General features: G+C 45.2%; 1 pseudogene; it reads right to left on the reverse strand.

Moving 5' to 3' along the window:
• LOC106590074 (thyroid receptor-interacting protein 11-like) overlaps positions 1-17,553 on the reverse strand; it is a 48,752-nt pseudogene that overhangs the window by 12,342 nt on the left and 18,857 nt on the right.

The raw sequence follows: 17,553 nt of genomic DNA on the forward strand, positions 1-17,553 counted from the left end.
GTTGGACTCAGTGTGTGTGTGTGTGTGTGTGTGTGTGTGTGTGTGTGTGTGTGTGTGTGTGTGTGTGTGTGTGTGTGTGTGTGTGGTTGGGATCAGATCAAATCAGATTAGTCAGGGGGTTTTGTAGGGACTGTTGAAGTTTAAAGGTATCAGACTTTGGGATTATCTACTTAGGACAGTCTTGTTCATTGACTTGGAAGTTGAAACACCAAAAAAAAAGATGTTCTGCTGCACAATCCTGGATTGCATTAAACCGAACAGTACACGGACAGAACTAGAAAAGGGGACACAGATTGCATCAGTAGGTGATAGTAATTGCTAAAATAGGAGCATCCTGAGAGAGCATTTCAATAAATTCCTCTAGTTATTATAGAGCACTATGTTTACTTGATGTCCCAGCAGTAACTTTGGGATAATGTGTAATAAAACACCATCTTTAATCTCATCACCGCGGGAAAATGTCTCTGTTGTGAATAAACTGAGCTATCTCTTATAAAACAGAAATGTCACTCGCATATCTCCATAACATTACCGCCAGAGAATCTCTTTGTTTTCAATAATAAAGGAATGAATATTCCCTCCACAGCATTGGAAGGAGCTGAGTTCATAGTAATGAATATGTCTATATCATTAGAGAGGGGACAAGCCAACCAAAACATATGACTTGATAGTTGGCCATCAGAATGTACCATAATAATCAGCCTGTGTCCCAAATGGCACCCTATTCCCTATATAGTGCACTACTTTAGACCAGAGCCCTATTCCCTATATAGTACACTACTTTAGACCAGAGCCCTATTCCCTATATAGTACACTACTATAGACCAGAGCCCTATTCCCTATATAGTGCACTACTATAGACCAGAGCCCAATTTCCTATATAGTGCACTACTTTAGACCAGAGCCCTATTCCCTATATAGTGCACTACTTTTGACTTATTTCAAATTTGGACACAGTCTTCGAGAGGTCAGGGGTTAAATAGTAAATGACAACAACCACAAGAGAAAGCACAGATGGGACCAGGCTAGAGATTCACAGCAACACAGAATGAACAGAGAGGAAGTATAGACGAGGAGGGGAGTAAAGAGGAGGAGAAGAAGAGCAGAGGGAGTAAAGAGGAGAAGAAGAGCAGAGAGTAAAGAGGAGAAGAACAGAGAGAGTAAAGAGGAGAAGAAGAGCAGAGGGAGTAAAGAGGAGAAGAAGAGCAGAGGGAGTAAAGAGAAGAAGAAGAGCAGAGGGAGTAAAGAGGAGAAGAAGAGCAGAGAGTAAAGAGGAGAATAACAGAGGGAGTAAAGAGGAGAAGAACAGAGAGAGTAAAGAGAAGAAGAACAGAGAGAGTAAAGAGGAGAAGAAGACAGAGAGAGTAAAGAGGAGAAGAAGAGCAGAGAGAGTAAAGAGGAGAAGAAGAGCAGAGAGAGTAAAGAGGAGAAGAACAGAGGGAGTAAAGAGGAGAAGAAGAGCAGAGAGAGTAAAGAGGAGAAGAAGAGCAGAGGGAGTAAAGAGGAGAAGAACAGAGGGAGTAAAGAGGAGGAGAAGAAGAGCAGAGGGAGTAAAGAGGAGAAGAAGAGCAGAGAGTAAAGAGGAGAAGAGCAGAGAGAGTAAAGAGAAGAAGAGCAGAGAGAGTAAAGAGAAGAAGAGCAGAGGGAGTAAAGAGGAGAAGAAGAGCAGAGAGAGTAAAGAGGAGAAGAGCAGAGAGAGTAAAGAGGAGAAGAACAGAGGGAGTAAAGAGGAGAAGAAGAGCAGAGAGAGTAAAGAGGAGAAGAAGAGCAGAGGGAGTAAAGAGGAGAAGAACAGAGGGAGTAAAGAGGAGAAGAAGAGCAGAGAGAGTAAAGAGGAGAAGAAGAGCAGAGAGAGTAAAGAGGAGAAGAAGAGCAGAGAGAGTAAAGAGGAGAAGAAGAGCAGAGAGAGTAAAGAGGAGAAGAAGAGCAGAGAGAGTAAAGAGGAGAAGAACAGAGGGAGTAAAGAGGAGAAGAAGAGCAGAGAGAGTAAAGAGGAGAAGAAGAGCAGAGAGTAAAGAGGAGAAGAAGAGCAGAGAGAGTAAAGAGAAGAAGAAGAGCAGAGGGAGTAAAGAGAAGAAGAAGAGCAGAGAGAGTAAAGAGAAGAAGAAGAGCAGAGAGTAAAGAGGAGAAGAAGAGCAGAGAGAGTAAAGAGGAGAAGAACAGAGGGAGTAAAGAGGAGAAGAAGAGCAGAGAGAGTAAAGAGGAGAAGAACAGAGAGAGTAAAGAGAAGAAGAGCAGAGAGAGTAAAGAGGAGAAGAAGAGCAGAGGGAGTAAAGAGGAGAAGAACAGAGGGAGTAAAGAGGAGAAGAAGAGCAGAGAGAGTAAAGAGGAGAAGAACAGAGAGAGTAAAGAGAAGAAGAGCAGAGAGAGTAAAGAGGAGAAGAGCAGAGGGAGTAAAGAGGAGAAGAGCAGAGGGAGTAAAGAGGAGAAGAAGAGCAGAGAGAGTAAAGAGGAGAAGAAGAGCAGAGAGAGTAAAGAGGAGAAGAACAGAGGGAGTAAAGAGGAGAAGAAGAGCAGAGGGAGTAAAGAGAAGAAGAAGAGCAGAGGGAGTAAAGAGAAGAAGAAGAGCAGAGAGAGTAAAGAGGAGAAGAGCAGAGAGAGTAAAGAGGAGAAGAACAGAGGGAGTAAAGAGGAGAAGAAGAGCAGAGAGAGTAAAGAGGAGAAGAACAGAGAGAGTAAAGAGAAGAAGAGCAGAGAGAGTAAAGAGGAGAAGAAGAGCAGAGGGAGTAAAGAGGAGAAGAGCAGAGGGAGTAAAGAGGAGAAGAAGAGCAGAGGGAGTAAAGAGAAGAAGAGCAGAGAGAGTAAAGAGGAGAAGAGCAGAGAGAGTAAAGAGGAGAAGAAGAGCAGAGAGAGTAAAGAGGAGAAGAGCAGAGAGAGTAAAGAGGAGAAGAAGAACAGAGAGAGTAAAGAGGAGAAGAGCAGAGAGAGTAAAGAGGAGAAGAGCAGAGGGAGTAAAGAGGAGAAGAACAGAGGGAGTAAAGAGGAGAAGAAGAGCAGAGAGAGTAAAGAGGAGAAGAGCAGAGAGAGTAAAGAGAAGAAGAAGAGCAGAGGGAGTAAAGAGGAGAAGAAGAGCAGAGAGAGTAAAGAGGAGAAGAAGAACAGAGAGAGTAAAGAGGAGAAGAGCAGAGAGAGTAAAGAGGAGAAGAACAGAGGGAGTAAAGAGGAGAAGAAGAGCAGAGGGAGTAAAGAGGAGAAGAAGAGCAGAGAGAGTAAAGAGGAGAAGAAGAGCAGAGGGAGTAAAGAGGAGAAGAAGAGCAGAGGGAGTAAAGAGGAGAAGAAGAGCAGAGAGAGTAAAGAGGAGAAGAACAGAGGGAGTAAAGAGGAGAAGAAGAGCAGAGGGAGTAAAGAGGAGAAGAAGAGCAGAGGGAGTAAAGAGGAGAAGAAGAGCAGAGGGAGTAAAGAGAAGAAGAAGAGCAGAGGGAGTAAAGAGGAGAAGAGCAGAGGGAGTAAAGAGGAGAAGAAGAGCAGAGGGAGTAAAGAGGAGAAGAGCAGAGGGAGTAAAGAGGAGAAGAAGAGCAGAGGGAGTAAAGAGGAGAAGAAGAGCAGAGAGGTAAAGAGGAGAAGAGAGCAGAGGGAGTAAAGAGGAGAAGAGCAGAGAGAGTAAAGAGGAGAAGAAGAATGTTTCACCTGGTTGACCTCAGCCATGTCTAGTCCCAGGACACTACCCATGAGCCTCAGCACCTCAGAGCGTTTGGGTTTCGGGGTGTGGAAGTACCCCATGAACAGGTTCCGCATCAGAGCCCTGAGCAGACAGAATAAAAAGTAGGTAAGCCTTGTCCGAGCCAGAAAGGCCCAAAGGGGCCGGAGGATCTCTGTTTCTGTAGTGTGAGGCAGCTTGAGGTTGAAGTACAACCCCCTGGACAGGACGTCTGGGCAGACAAAATAACACGACCTACCCTCTCTAGTACATACAGCTCTATTAATACGACCTACCCTCTCTAGTACATACAGCTCTATTAATACGACCTACCCTCTCTAGTACATACAGCTCTATTAATACGACCTACCCTCTCTAGTACATACAGCTCTATTAATAAGACCTACCCTCTCTAGTACATACAGCTCTATTAATACGACCTACCCTCTCTAGTACATACAGCTCTATTAATACGACCTACCCTCTCTAGTACATACAGCTCTATTAATACGACCTACCCTCTCTAGTACATACAGCTCTATTAATACGACCTACCCTCTCTAGTACATACAGCTCTATTAATACGACCTACCCTCTCTAGTACATACAGCTCTATTAATACGACCTACCCTCTCTAGTACATACAGCTCTATTAATACGACCTACCCTCTCTAGTACATACAGCTCTATTAATACGACCTACCCTCTCTAGTACATACAGCTCTATTAATACGACCTACCCTCTCTAGTACATACAGCTCTATTAATACGACCTACCCTCTCTAGTACATACAGCTCTATTAATACGACCTACCCTCTCTAGTACATACAGCTCTATTAATACGACCTACCCTCTCTAGTACATACAGCTCTATTAATACGACCTACCCTCTCTAGTACATACAGCTCTATTAATACGACCTACCCTCTCTAGTACATACAGCTCTATTAATACGACCTACCCTCTCTAGTACATACAGCTCTATTAATATGACCTACCCTCTCTAGTACATACAGCTCTATTAATACGACCTACCCTCTCTAGTACATACAGCTCTACTAATACGACCTACCCTCTCTAGTACATACAGCTCTATTAATATGACCTACCCTCTCTACTACATACAGCTCTATTAATACGACCTACCCTCTCTAGTACATACAGCTCTATTAATACGACCTACCCTCTCTAGTACATACAGCTCTATTAATACGACCTACCCTCTCTAGTACATACAGCTCTATTAATACGACCTACCCTCTCTAGTACATACAGCTCTATTAATACGACCTACCCTCTCTAGTACATACAGCTCTACTAATACGACCTACCCTCTCTAGTACATACAGCTCTATTAATACGACCTACCCTCTCTAGTACATACAGCTCTATTAATACGACCTACCCTCTCTAGTACATACAGCTCTACTAATACGACCTACCCTCTCTAGTACATACAGCTCTATTAATACGACCTACCCTCTCTAGTACATACAGCTCTATTAATACGACCTACCCTCTCTAGTACATACAGCTCTATTAATATGACCTACCCATATATAGCTATATACTACGGTGGATGATAACAGATGTCATTTTCTTCAACATGTGGTTCATTTCACTAACAACTCATGCTTTATACTCGTTTTAGAATTGAATTGCAATTTAAGATGTCGTTAACGCTAATCACCAGTACACATGCTTCCTAATCACGACCTCTGATCAACTTACATGAGAGAAGAACGAGATTATTATTTTTATTTTTTTAAAGGTAGTAAAACAACATTATCTGTCCGTTTTCACTAACAACTAAGAGCATTGAGGCGCGAAAGCTAAACTTCTCCACTGTTTTGTTGCCGTAGCTACCACATTGTAGCAGCGTGAAGCAACACTGTGTGTGTGTGTGTGTGTGTGAGAGCCACATTTACATTTACGTCATTTAGCAGACGCTCTTATCCAGAGCGACTTACAGTAGTGAATACATACATTTCATTTCATGCATTTTTTTTTTTTTTTTGTACTGGTCCCCCGTGGGAATCGAACCCACAACCCTGGCGTTGCAAACACCATGCTCTACCAACTGAGCCACAGGGAAGGCCACAGTTTTGCATCGCGCTCATCTCAGAAATCTGCGGTGTCGCTTGTGACAACATGATAACGCCGAGTCTGCCTTTAAAATCTACTCAAGTCAGTGTAGCATTGGACTTACTGGTCTACTTTACCCTCTGTGCTATTCAGCAGGTTCGTCAACTTGTCCTGAGCTTCTTCCAACATCTCCTGCCTCACGTCAACTGTAACACACACACACACACACACACACACACACTTCATTTCAATGCTCTGCAGCTTCCCAGAAGTCTGAAGCATGGCTAGCGTGGATACATTGAACAGTTAAGTCTGACTGATGGGACTAAAAGGTTGACACATATTTGTGTAACAGACAGCCGTGCCAAAATAAAGATTCATTCAGAGGTGCAGATCAGGGCATGTTGGCCTTCCGACGGTCCACAAACCAGATGGCCCCTTTAACCAGTTCAACTAAACGGATACCACTCACAGCCTTTAACCAGTTCACAGCCTTTAACCAGTTCACAGCCTTTAACCAGTTCACAGCCTTTAACCAGTTCAACTAAACGGATACCACTCACAGCCTTTAACCAGTTCACAGCCTTTAACCAGTTCACAGCCTTTAACCAGTTCACAGCCTTTAACCAGTTCAACCCCTCCAGCCTTTAACCAGTTCACAGCCTTTACGGAACCAGTTCACAGCCTTTAACCAGTTCAACTAAACGGATACCACTCACAGCCTTTAACCAGTTCACAGCCTTTAACCAGTTCACAGCCTTTAACCAGTTCAACTAAACGGATACCACTCACAGCCTTTAACCAGTTCACAGCCTTTAACCAGTTCACAGCCTTTAACCAGTTCACAGCCTTTAACCAGTTCACAGTCTTTAACCAGTTCAACTAAACGGATACCACTCACAGCCTTTAACCAGTTCACAGCCTTTAACCAGTTCACAGCCTTTAACCAGTTCACAGCCTTTAACCAGTTCACAGCCTTTAACCAGTTCACAGCCTTTAACCAGTTCACAGCCTTTAACCAGTTCACAGCCTTTAACCAGTTCACAGCCTTTAACCAACCAGTTCACATCCTTTAACCAACCAGTTCACATCCTTTAACCAGTTCACAGCCTTTAACCAGTTCACAGCCTTTAACCAACCAGTTCACATCCTTTAACCAGTTCACAGCCTTTAACCAGTTCACAGCCTTTAACCAGTTCACAGCCTTTAACCAGTTCACAATCTTTAACCAGTTCACAGCCTTTAACCAGTTCACAGCCTTTAACCAGTTCACAGCCTTTAACCAGTTCACAATCTTTAACCAGTTCACAGCCTTTAACCAGTTCACAGCCTTTAACCAGTTCACAGCCTTTAACCAGTTCAACTAAAAGGATACCGATCACAGCTCACACATTTGGATTCCTGTAGTGAATGAAAAACAGACAAGAGGTGGTGTAGGTGTGTGAGAATGTATTATGATGTAATAACCCTGTCTACAGCTGATAGCAAAATCAGTAGACCACTGCAGCTTACAGTGTGTGTGTGTGTGTGTGTGTGTGTGTGTGTGTGTGTGTGTGTGTGTGTGTGTGTGTGTGTGTGTGTGTGTGTCTGAGAATGCAGACTGAATGTGGGAACCTCTATTCCTGGGGGATTGATTCCTGTAGTGTTAGCACAGTTACTATAATAATGTGATTTACTCCATTTGTGTTATTTGAGCGGTTGGCTGATAACAACATGTGAAATGGGACTGTAGAACATTCTGGAATGGAATTGCCAGATGTCTACTGGGTAACGTAGTTGGACTCCAGACCAGGGGTTTTCAGACCTCTCCTCGGGGACCCACAGCCATCCCATGTATTTGAATAATTCAACAGACATGATTCTAGTTGTCAACTAATCATCAAGTCCTTTTCTTCGTTTCGTCAGGAATTGATTCCTTTTTTTCTCCCAATGTCGTGGTGTCCAATCCGAAGTTATGGCCTTGTCTCATCGCAGCGACTCCCAGCGAGCTTGGGAGAGTTGAACATCGAGACATGCTTCCGCCGAAACATGCCTCTGCTGCTTCCGCCGAAACACGCCCCTGCTGCTTCCTCCGAAACACGCCTCTGCTGCTTCCTCCGAAACACGCCCCTGCTGCTTCCGCCGAAACACGCCCCTGCTGCTTCCGCCGAAACACGCCTCTGCTGCTTCCGCCGAAACACGCCCCTGCTGCTTCCGCCGAAACACGCCCCTGCTGCTTCCGCCGAAACACGCCCCTGCTGCTTCCGCCGAAACACGCCTCTGCTGCTTCCGCCGAAACACGCCTCTGCTGCTTCCGCCGAAACACGCCTCTGCTGCTTCCGCCGAAACACGCCCCTGCTGCTTCCTCCGAAACACGCCTCTGCTGCTTCCGCCGAAACACGCCCCTGCTGCTTCCGCCGAGCTCACACGCCCCTGCTGCTTCCGCCGAAACACGCCCCTGCTGCTTCCGCCGAAACACGCCCCTGCTGCTTCCGCCGAAACACGCCTCTGCTGCTTCCGCCGAAACACGCCTCTGCTGCTTCCTCCGAAACACGCCTCTGCTGCTTCCGCCGAAACACGCCTCTGCTGCTTCGCCGAGCAACACGCCCCTGCTGCTTCCGCCGAAACACGCCCCTGCTGCTTCCCCCCGAAACACGCCTCTGCTGCTTCCTCCGAAACACGCCCCTGCTGCTTCCGCCGAAACACGCCTCTGCTGCTTCCTCCGAAACACGCCTCTGCTGCTTCCTCCGAAACATGCCCCGCTGCTTCCTCCGAAACATGCCCCGCTGCTTCCGTCGAAAGACGCCTCTGCTGCTTCCGCCAAAACACGCCTCTGCTGCTTCCTCCGAAAGACGCCCCTGCTGCTTCCTCCGAAACATGCCTCTGCTGCTTCCTCCGAAACATGCCTCTGCTGCTTCCTCCGAAACATGCCTCTGCTGCTTCTTATCGCAGTGCTTGTTTAGCCAGGAAGTCAGTCGAACTGATCAAGTCTTTTGATTGGTGAATCAGGAGAGGAAGTGAGCCGAACCCGGCCAAACCCGGACAACGCTGAGCCAATTGTGCACCGCCTTATAGGACTCCCGGTCACGGCCGGTTGAGACACAGCCTGGGCTCAAACCCGGGTCTGTAGTGATGCCTCAAGCACTGAGATGCAGTGCCTTAGGCCGCTGTGCCACTTGGGAGGCCTGTAGGCCATATTTCACAGACATCTGGAAATACTGGACAGTTACTTTAAGTTCCATCACTGGCTGCATCCCAAATGAAATGGCACCTCACCTTCCTACACAGGGCACAGTATTTGACCAGACTACACTGGCTAGGCCTTGAGCTTAGACTGGGGAACCTGGCACAAAATACTTGGGACAGCATGCCAAATGATGCCCTATTCCCTATGGGGACTCGTCAAAAGTAGTGCACTATATAGGGAATAGGGTGCCATTTGGGACTCAAGGAAAGCCTAGTTACAGCTACTGTAGAAAGAATGAAAAAAGCAGACCGGTTTTCAAAGAGGAACTTGGCGATGAAAACAGGTATGAAATGTACAGACAGGAAACAGCAGGGCATGGAACAGGAATGCATATCACCCAGAACATCTCTAGCTACAGCAGCAGGTGAGGAGGACAGGTGTTTGATCCAGACAGAAATCAGCTGATTAAAGACACATGTTGGGTTGGGAGACAATGACTGTTTCATTATAACACAGTGGAGTCAATGACTGTTTCATTATAACGTAGTGGAGTCAATGACTGTTTCATTATAACACAGTGGAGTCAATGACTGTTTCATTATAACGCAGTGGAGACAATGACTGTTTCATTATAACACAGTGGAGTCAATGACTGTTTCATTATAACACAGTGGAGACAATGACTGTTTCATTATAACACAGTGGAGACAATGAATGTTTCATTATAACACAGTGGAAACAAACACAGTGGAGTCAATGACTGTTTCATTATAACACAGTGGAGTCAATGACTGTTTCATTATAACACAGTGGAGTCAATGACTGTTTCATTATAACGCAGTGGAGACAATGACTGTTTCATTATAACACAGTGGAGTCAATGACTGTTTCATTAACATATGACTGTTTCATTATAACACAGTGGAGACAATACTTTTTACAGTGGAGTCAATGACTGTTTCATTATAACACAGTGGAGACAATGACTGTTTCATTATAACACAGTGGAGACAATGACTGTTTCATTATAACACAGTGGAGACAATAACTGTTTCATTATAACACAGTGGAGACAATGACTGTTTCATTATAACACAGTGGAGTCAATGACTGTTTCATTATAACGTAGTGGAGTCAATGACTGTTTCATTATAACGTAGTGGAGTCAATGACTGTTTCATTATAACACAGTGGAGTCAATGACTGTTTCAATGACTGTTTCATTATAACACAGTGGAGACAAACACAGTGGAGTCAATGACTGTTTCATTATAACACAGTGGAGTCAATGACTGTTTCATTATAACACAGTGGCGACAATGACTGTTTCATTATAACACAGTGGAGTCAATGACTGTTTCATTATAACGTAGTGGAGTCAATGACTGTTTCATTATAACACAGTGGAGTCAATGACTGTTTCATTATAACACAGTGGAAACAAACACAGTGGAGTCAATGACTGTTTCATTATAACATAGTGGAGTCAATGACTGTTTCATTATAACACAGTGGAGTCAATGACTGTTTCATTATAACACAGTGGAGTCAATGACTGTTTCATTATAACACAGTGGAGTCAATGACTGTTTCATTATAACGTAGTGGAGTCAATGACTGTTTCATTATAACACAGTGGAGTCAATGACTGTTTCAATGACTGTTTCATTATAACACAGTGGAGACAAACACAGTGGAGTCAATGACTGTTTCATTATAACACAGTGGAGTCAATGACTGTTTCATTATAACACAGTGGAAACAAACACAGTGGAGTCAATGACTGTTTCATTATAACACAGTGGAGTCAATATTTCAAGATATAGGCAGATACAACATTACTCAAAACTGCAGCCTTACGAATGAAAAGGGTTGGATCTATGAGCTTTATAAAGACTGACCCGGGGTTGGATCTATGAGCTTTATAAAGACTGACCCGGGGTTGGATCTATGTGCTTTATAAAGACTGACCCGGGGTTGGATCTATGAGCTTTATAAAGGCTGACCCGGGGTTGGATCTATGAGCTTTATAAAGACTGACCCAGGGTTGAATCTATGTGCTTTATAAAGACTGACCCGGGGTTGGATCTATGAGCTTTATAAAGACCGACCCGGGGTTGGATCTATGAGCTTTATAAAGACTGACCCGGGGTTGGATCTATGAGCTTTATAAAGACTGACCCAGGGTTAAATCTATGAGCTTTATAAAGACTGACCCAGGGTTGAATCTATGAGCTTTATAAAGACTGACCCAGAGTTGGATCTATGAGCTTTATAAAGACTGACCCGGGGTTGGATCTATGAGCTTTATAAAGACCGACCCGGGGTTGAATCTATGAGCTTTATAAAGACTGACCCAGGGTTGGTTCTATGAGCTTTATAAAGACTGACCTGGGGTTGGATCTATGAGCTTTATAAAGACCGACCCGGGGTTGGATCTATGAGCTTTATAAAGACCGACCCAGGGGACCAATCCCAAAGCCTTGCCCACTGTATCAAATCTGAGCCTAAAACAATCAATCAAATGTATTTATAAAACCCTATTTTTACATCAGCAGATGTCACAAAGTGCTTATACAGAAACCCAGCTTAAAGCCCCAAACAGCAAGCAATGCAGATGTAGAAGCAGATGTAGAAGCATTATGACAAACTATTTCCTGTTGAAGTAATTTGATGTTGTATCCAAGTACTAATTTCCTTGCCTTAAAGTATACACCAGTACTTGATATTAAGTTGAACTAAAGCAGTAGTGGCTAGGGAAAAACTCCCTAGAAAGGCAGGAATCTAGGAAGAAACCTAGAGAGGAAGCTAGGAAGAAACCTAGAGAGGAAGCTAGGAAGAAACCTAGAGAGGTGGTAAAAAAATTGTCTGGTCCTTCGGAGACGGATAGGAACAATTGTCCTGGAACATGACCAGTAGGGCCAAAACTCTATTTGTCTGTGGCACAAGCCCCATACTCATCCTGACTTGTATAGCCAGATAAAGTCAACCTGACTTTTATAGCTAGATAAAGTCAACCTGACTTTTATAGCCAGATAAAGTCAAGCTGACTTTTATAGCCAGATAAAGTCAAGCTGACTTTTATAGCTAGATAAAGTCAACCTGACTTTTATAGCTAGATAAAGTCAACCTGACTTTTATAGCCAGATAAAGTCAACCTGACTTTTATAGCCAGATAAAGTCAACCTGACTTTTATAGCCAGATAAAGTCAACCTGACTTTTATAGCCAGATAAAGTCAACCTGACTTTTATAGCCAGATAAAGTCAACCTGACTTTTATAGCTAGATAAAGTCAACCTGACTTTTATAGCCAGATAAAGTCAACCTGACTTTTATAGCCAGATAAAGTCAACCTGACTTTTATACTATTGATATTGAATACGGCATTGTTTGGGAAAGAGACTTGCAAGAAAGGCATTTCACTGTACTTGTGAACATGACAATAACACTTAAAATCTCTCTCCAGGAGCAGCTGACTGGATCGGTGAGGCCTTGACACCCCCAACCCCCCTGACCTTGTCTCTTAAGCTCCTCTTACTGCTCTTCCATCAGGTCCAGCTGGTCAGTGAGTCTGGTGGCTGAGTCCAGAGCTGTGTTAGCCTCATCTAGGTTAATCTGAGAGAGAGAGAGAGAGAGAGAGAGAGAGAGAGAGAGAGAGAGAGAGAGAGAGAGAGAGAGAGAGAGAGAGAGACAGAGAGACAGAGAGACAGACAATAAAGAAGAGACAGAGAGAGAGCAGAGGGAGAGAGAGACAGAGAGACAGAGAGAGAGAGAGCGAGAGAGAGAGCGAGAGAGACAGAGAGACAGAGAGCCAGAGAGAGCCAGAGACAGAAACAGAGACAGAGAGAGAGAGAGCGAGACAGAGAGACAGAGAGACAGAGAGACAGAGAGACAGAGAGAGAGAGAGCGAGAGAGAGAGCGAGAGAGAGAGCCAGAGAGACAGAGAGACAGAGAGCCAGAGAGAGCCAGAGACAGAGAGAGCGAGAGACAGAGAGAGAGAGCGAGAGACAGAGAGGAGAGAGAGCGAGAGAGAGAGCGAGAGACAGAGAGAGACAGTTTAATATTTTATCAACGTTTATGATGAGTATTTCTATAAATTGATGTGCTCATTCACAGGAAGTTTTTGAAGGAAAAACATTTCTGAACATTACGGGCCAATGTAAAATGGGGTTTTTGGATATAAATATGAACTTTATCGAGCAAAACATACATGTATTGTGTAACATGAAGTCCTATGAGTGTCATCTGATGAAGATCATCAAAGGTTAGTGCTTAATTTTAGCTGTATTTCTGTTTTTTGTGCCGCCTCTTCTTGCTTGGAAAATGGCTGTGTGGCTTTTCTTGTTTAGGTGGTGTCCTAACATAATCTAATGTTTTGCTTTCGCCCCGTAAAGCCTTTTTGAAATCGGACAATGTGGTTGGAGTAACGAGAGTCTTATCTATAAAATGGTGTATAATACTTGTATGTGTGAGAAATTTGAATCATGAGATTTTTGTTGTTTTGAATTTGCCGCCCTGCTATTTCATTGGCTGTTGAATAGTGTGTCCCGCAGGTGGGACGGTCACGTCCCACATACCCAAGAGAGGTTAACCTTTAATTCAACTGTGCACCAGCCAGAGATCATTGTTTGGTTGGAGATGTTTAGGCAGCGCTCATGTGATTACAGAATTTGCATCACTGATGCATTTCCTTCATGTCTTACAATAAATTCATGGATTCCCTACTACAGCTCAATACATTTAGTTGATTCCCTACTAAAGGTCAATACATTTAGTTGATTCCCTACTAAAGGTCAATACATTTAGTTGACTCCCTACTAAAGGTCAATACATTTAGTTGATTCCCTACTAAAGGTCAATACATTTAGTTGATTCCCTACTAAAGGTCAATACATTCAGTTGATTCCCTACTAAAGTTCAATACATTCAGTTGATTCCCTACTAAGTTCAATACATTTAGCTGATTTCTTACTAAGTTCAATACATTTAGCTGATTTCTTACTAAGTTCAATACATTTAGTTGATTCCCTACGAAGTTCAATAAAAAAAATGGTATTGTTGAATTCACTCTCATTCCAGCACATGGGGCTGGAGAGAAGTAGTCTAGAAGGAGTGGAGGCCAGTGAGCTTGCCTTGCTGGAACTGCTCTAGCACCATCTGGAGGTTGGACAGGGACACGGCGTACTGGTTGACCTGGTCCCGTGCTGCTCTGAGCTGAATCAGGGCCTCACCGTTCCACTCAGCTGCTCCTGGAGAGACTCCACCTGGAAAGACGTCTGGTGGCTACACGAAGAAGAAAGAAGAAGAGAGGAGGAAGATGAAGGAAAAGATTAATTACTTTGTTGGCCTAGTGGCTACACGTCGTGAAGGAGGAACAATATTAGACAATAAATATATAAATATTGTAGGAAACCCTTACAGTTGCCCATGAGTACCACTCAGAACCCTCCTTCTGGCCCTGGGAAATAAGAGACAAACTTTGTGTCTTCTTACAGCTAAGGTAGGATATCAACCCCTGGCCTCAGCGAGTCTATTGTCCTACTGCAGAAGGCTACTTCACACCTGTGTGTTAGGAACCAGGTTGCCAGGGAACAGTCAGCTGCCCCGGTCACTCACTCCTCAGCCTGTCTCCACTTGCACTGCCGAATAGCTTGCTTTTCGGTGGCGTGAATAGCTTGCTTTTCGGTGGCGTGAATAGCTTTCTTTTCGAAGGCGTGAATAGCTTGCTTTTCGGTGGCGTGAATAGCTTGCTTTTCGATGGTGTGAATAGCTTGCTTTTCGATGGCGTGAATAGCTTGCTTTTCGGTGGCGTGAATAGCTTTCTTTTCGAAGGCGTGAATAGCTAGCTTTTCGATGGCGTGAATAGCTTGCTTTTCGGTGGCGTGAATAGCTTGCTTTTCGATGGTGTGAATAGCTTGCTTTTCGATGGCGTGAATAGCTTGCTTTTCGGTGGCGTGAATAGCTTTCTTTTCGAAGGCGTGAATAGCTTGCTTTTCGATGGCGTGAATAGCTTGCTTTTCGGTGGTGTGAATAGCTTGCTTTTCGATGGCGTGAATAGCTTGCTTTTCGTTGGCGTGAATAGCTTGCTTTTCGTTGGCGTGAATAGCTTGCTTTTCGGTGGCGTGAATAGCTTGCTTTTCGGTGGCGTGAATAGCTTGCTTTTCGTTGGCGTGAATAGCTTGCTTTTCGATGGCTTGAATAGCTTGCTTTTCGATGGCGTGAATAGCTTGCTTTTCGATGGCTTGAATAGCTTGCTTTTCGATGGCTTGAATAGCTTGCTTTTCGGTGGCGTGAATAGCTTGCTTTTCGGTGGCGTGAATAGCTTGCTTTTCGGTGGCGTGAATAGCTTGCTTTTCGGTGGCGTGAATATCTTGCTTTTGGGTAAAGACGCTTCAGGAGACAAATCCTGTGTGTTTGCGTGGCAGAGGCCCTGAGTTCGAGCCTCGGTATAAACTGAATCAGGAAGAAAAAGGTAAAATCGCTATGCAAGTAACTCAATGTCCTTTACATCTACCTGGTGCTCTCCACCTGACTGAAGGATGTAGCCAGTCTGTCGTCCAATAGCGTGACCCTCCTACGTAGCTCCGCCTCCCTGTCCTCGGCGGCGAGGGCCTCCCGTGTGTAGGTGTCCTCTATCTCCAGCAGGTGGTTAACGTAGCCGGTCCAGCTCCAACTTTAACCGCTGCTCTCTGTCCTTCACATGCTGCAGCTGAGAGAGAGAGAGAGAGAGAGAGAGAGAGAGAGAGAGAGAGAGAGAGAGAGAGAGAGAGAGAGAGACAGACAGAGGGGGACGAGTCAGAGAGAGACAGACAGAGGGGGACGAGTCAGAGAGAGAGAGAGAGAGACAGAGAGAGAGAGACAGAGGGAGAGAGAGACAGAGAGAGAGAGACAGAGAGAGAGACAGAGAGAGAGAGACAGAGAGAGAGAGACAGAGAGAGAGACAGAGAGAGAGAGACAGAGAGAGAGAGAGACAGAGAGAGAGACAGGGAGAGAGACAGGGAGAGAGACAGGGAGAGAGAGACAGAGAGACAGAGTGAGACAGAGAGAGAGAGACAGAGACACAGAGAGAGAGAGAGAGAGAGAAAGAGAGAGAGAGAAAGAGAGAGAAACAGAGAGAGAAACAGAGAGAGAGAGAGAGAGAGAGAGAGAGAGAGACAGAGAGAGAGAGAGACAGAGAGAGAGAGAGAGAGAGAGACAGAGACAGAGAGAGAGACAGAGAGAGAGAGACAGAGAGAGAGAGACAGAGAGAGAGAGAGACAGAGAGAGAGACAGAGAGAGAGAGAGACAGAGAGAGAGAGAGAAAAACAGAGAGAGAGAGAGAGAGAAACAGAGAGAGAGAGAGAGAGAAACAGAGAGAGAGAGAGAGACAGAGAGACAGAGAGAGAGAGAGAGAGAAAAACAGAGAGAGAGAGAGAGAGAGAGAAAACAGAGAGAGAGAGAGAGAGAGAGAGAGAGAGAGAGACAGAGAGAGAGAGAGAGAGAGACAGAGAGAGAAAGAGAGACAGAGAGACAGAGAGAGAGACAGAAAGAGAGACAGAGAGAGAGACAGAGCGAGAGAGAGACAGACAGAGGGGGACGAGTCAGAGAGGTGTTAGATCTTTACCAATAGTCAGTGGTTGACCTGGGATCTGAGTACCGGTTTTACTGCTGGAGCTCCAGCTGCTCTTATAAAATATCATCTCAAAAAGTATTGTGGATCTCCCGACACCAAGGCCTGGCACTTCTGACAGGAAAATGGTCCAATTCACACACTTATCAACAGAACATCCCTACTGCCTCTGATCTGGCAGACTCACAAAACACAAATGCTTCGTTTTTACTTTTACTTTTGATACTTAAGTATATTTAAGGCCTGACAATAATAGTGAATTGTCTACTAACAATATTATTATTCATATACTAAATTAACCCCACCCTACCCCACCCTAATCTACCCCCCCACACTACCCTACCCTAACCATACCCAACCCTAACCTACCCAACCCTAACCTACCCTACCCCAACCCCACCCTAACCCTACCCCACCCCAACCTACCCCCCCACACTACCCTAACCCCACCCTACCCTAACCTACCCCACGCTACCCTAACCCCAACCTACCCCTAATCCCAACCTACCCCACCCCACCCTAACCCTACCCTACCCTCACCCCACCCTACCCCACCCTCACCTCCACCCTACCCTCACCCTACCCCACCCTACCCTGCCCCACCCTCACCCTACCCTGCCCCACCTTCACCCTAACTCTACCCCCACCCTACCCCCACCCCACCCCCACCCTACCCTACCCCCTACCCTACCCCACCCTACCCTAACCCACCCCACCCTACCCTCACCCTACCCTACCCGACCCTACCCTCACCCTACCCTACCCCACCCTAACCCTACCCTCACCCTACCCTACCCTCACCCTACCCTAACCTACCCCACTCTAAACCTACCCTACCCTAACCCAACCCTCTATCCTACCCTGGGGGGGCTACCCCATATCCTACCCAACCCCTATCCTCTACTTGTTCCACCACCTTTCTCCCTCACCTCAAACTTTCCAAATGCCAGTTGTTTTTCGGTTACAGCTGATGAAGTACGGTTCGTCACCCCGGTCTCCATGGTCAGGCGTCTCACCTAACGTTACCGCTCTACCGTTACCGCTCTACCGTTCT

Source organism: Salmo salar, chromosome ssa01 (assembly GCF_905237065.1).
Source record: "Salmo salar chromosome ssa01, Ssal_v3.1, whole genome shotgun sequence".
NCBI classification, from domain to species: domain Eukaryota; kingdom Metazoa; phylum Chordata; class Actinopteri; order Salmoniformes; family Salmonidae; genus Salmo; species Salmo salar.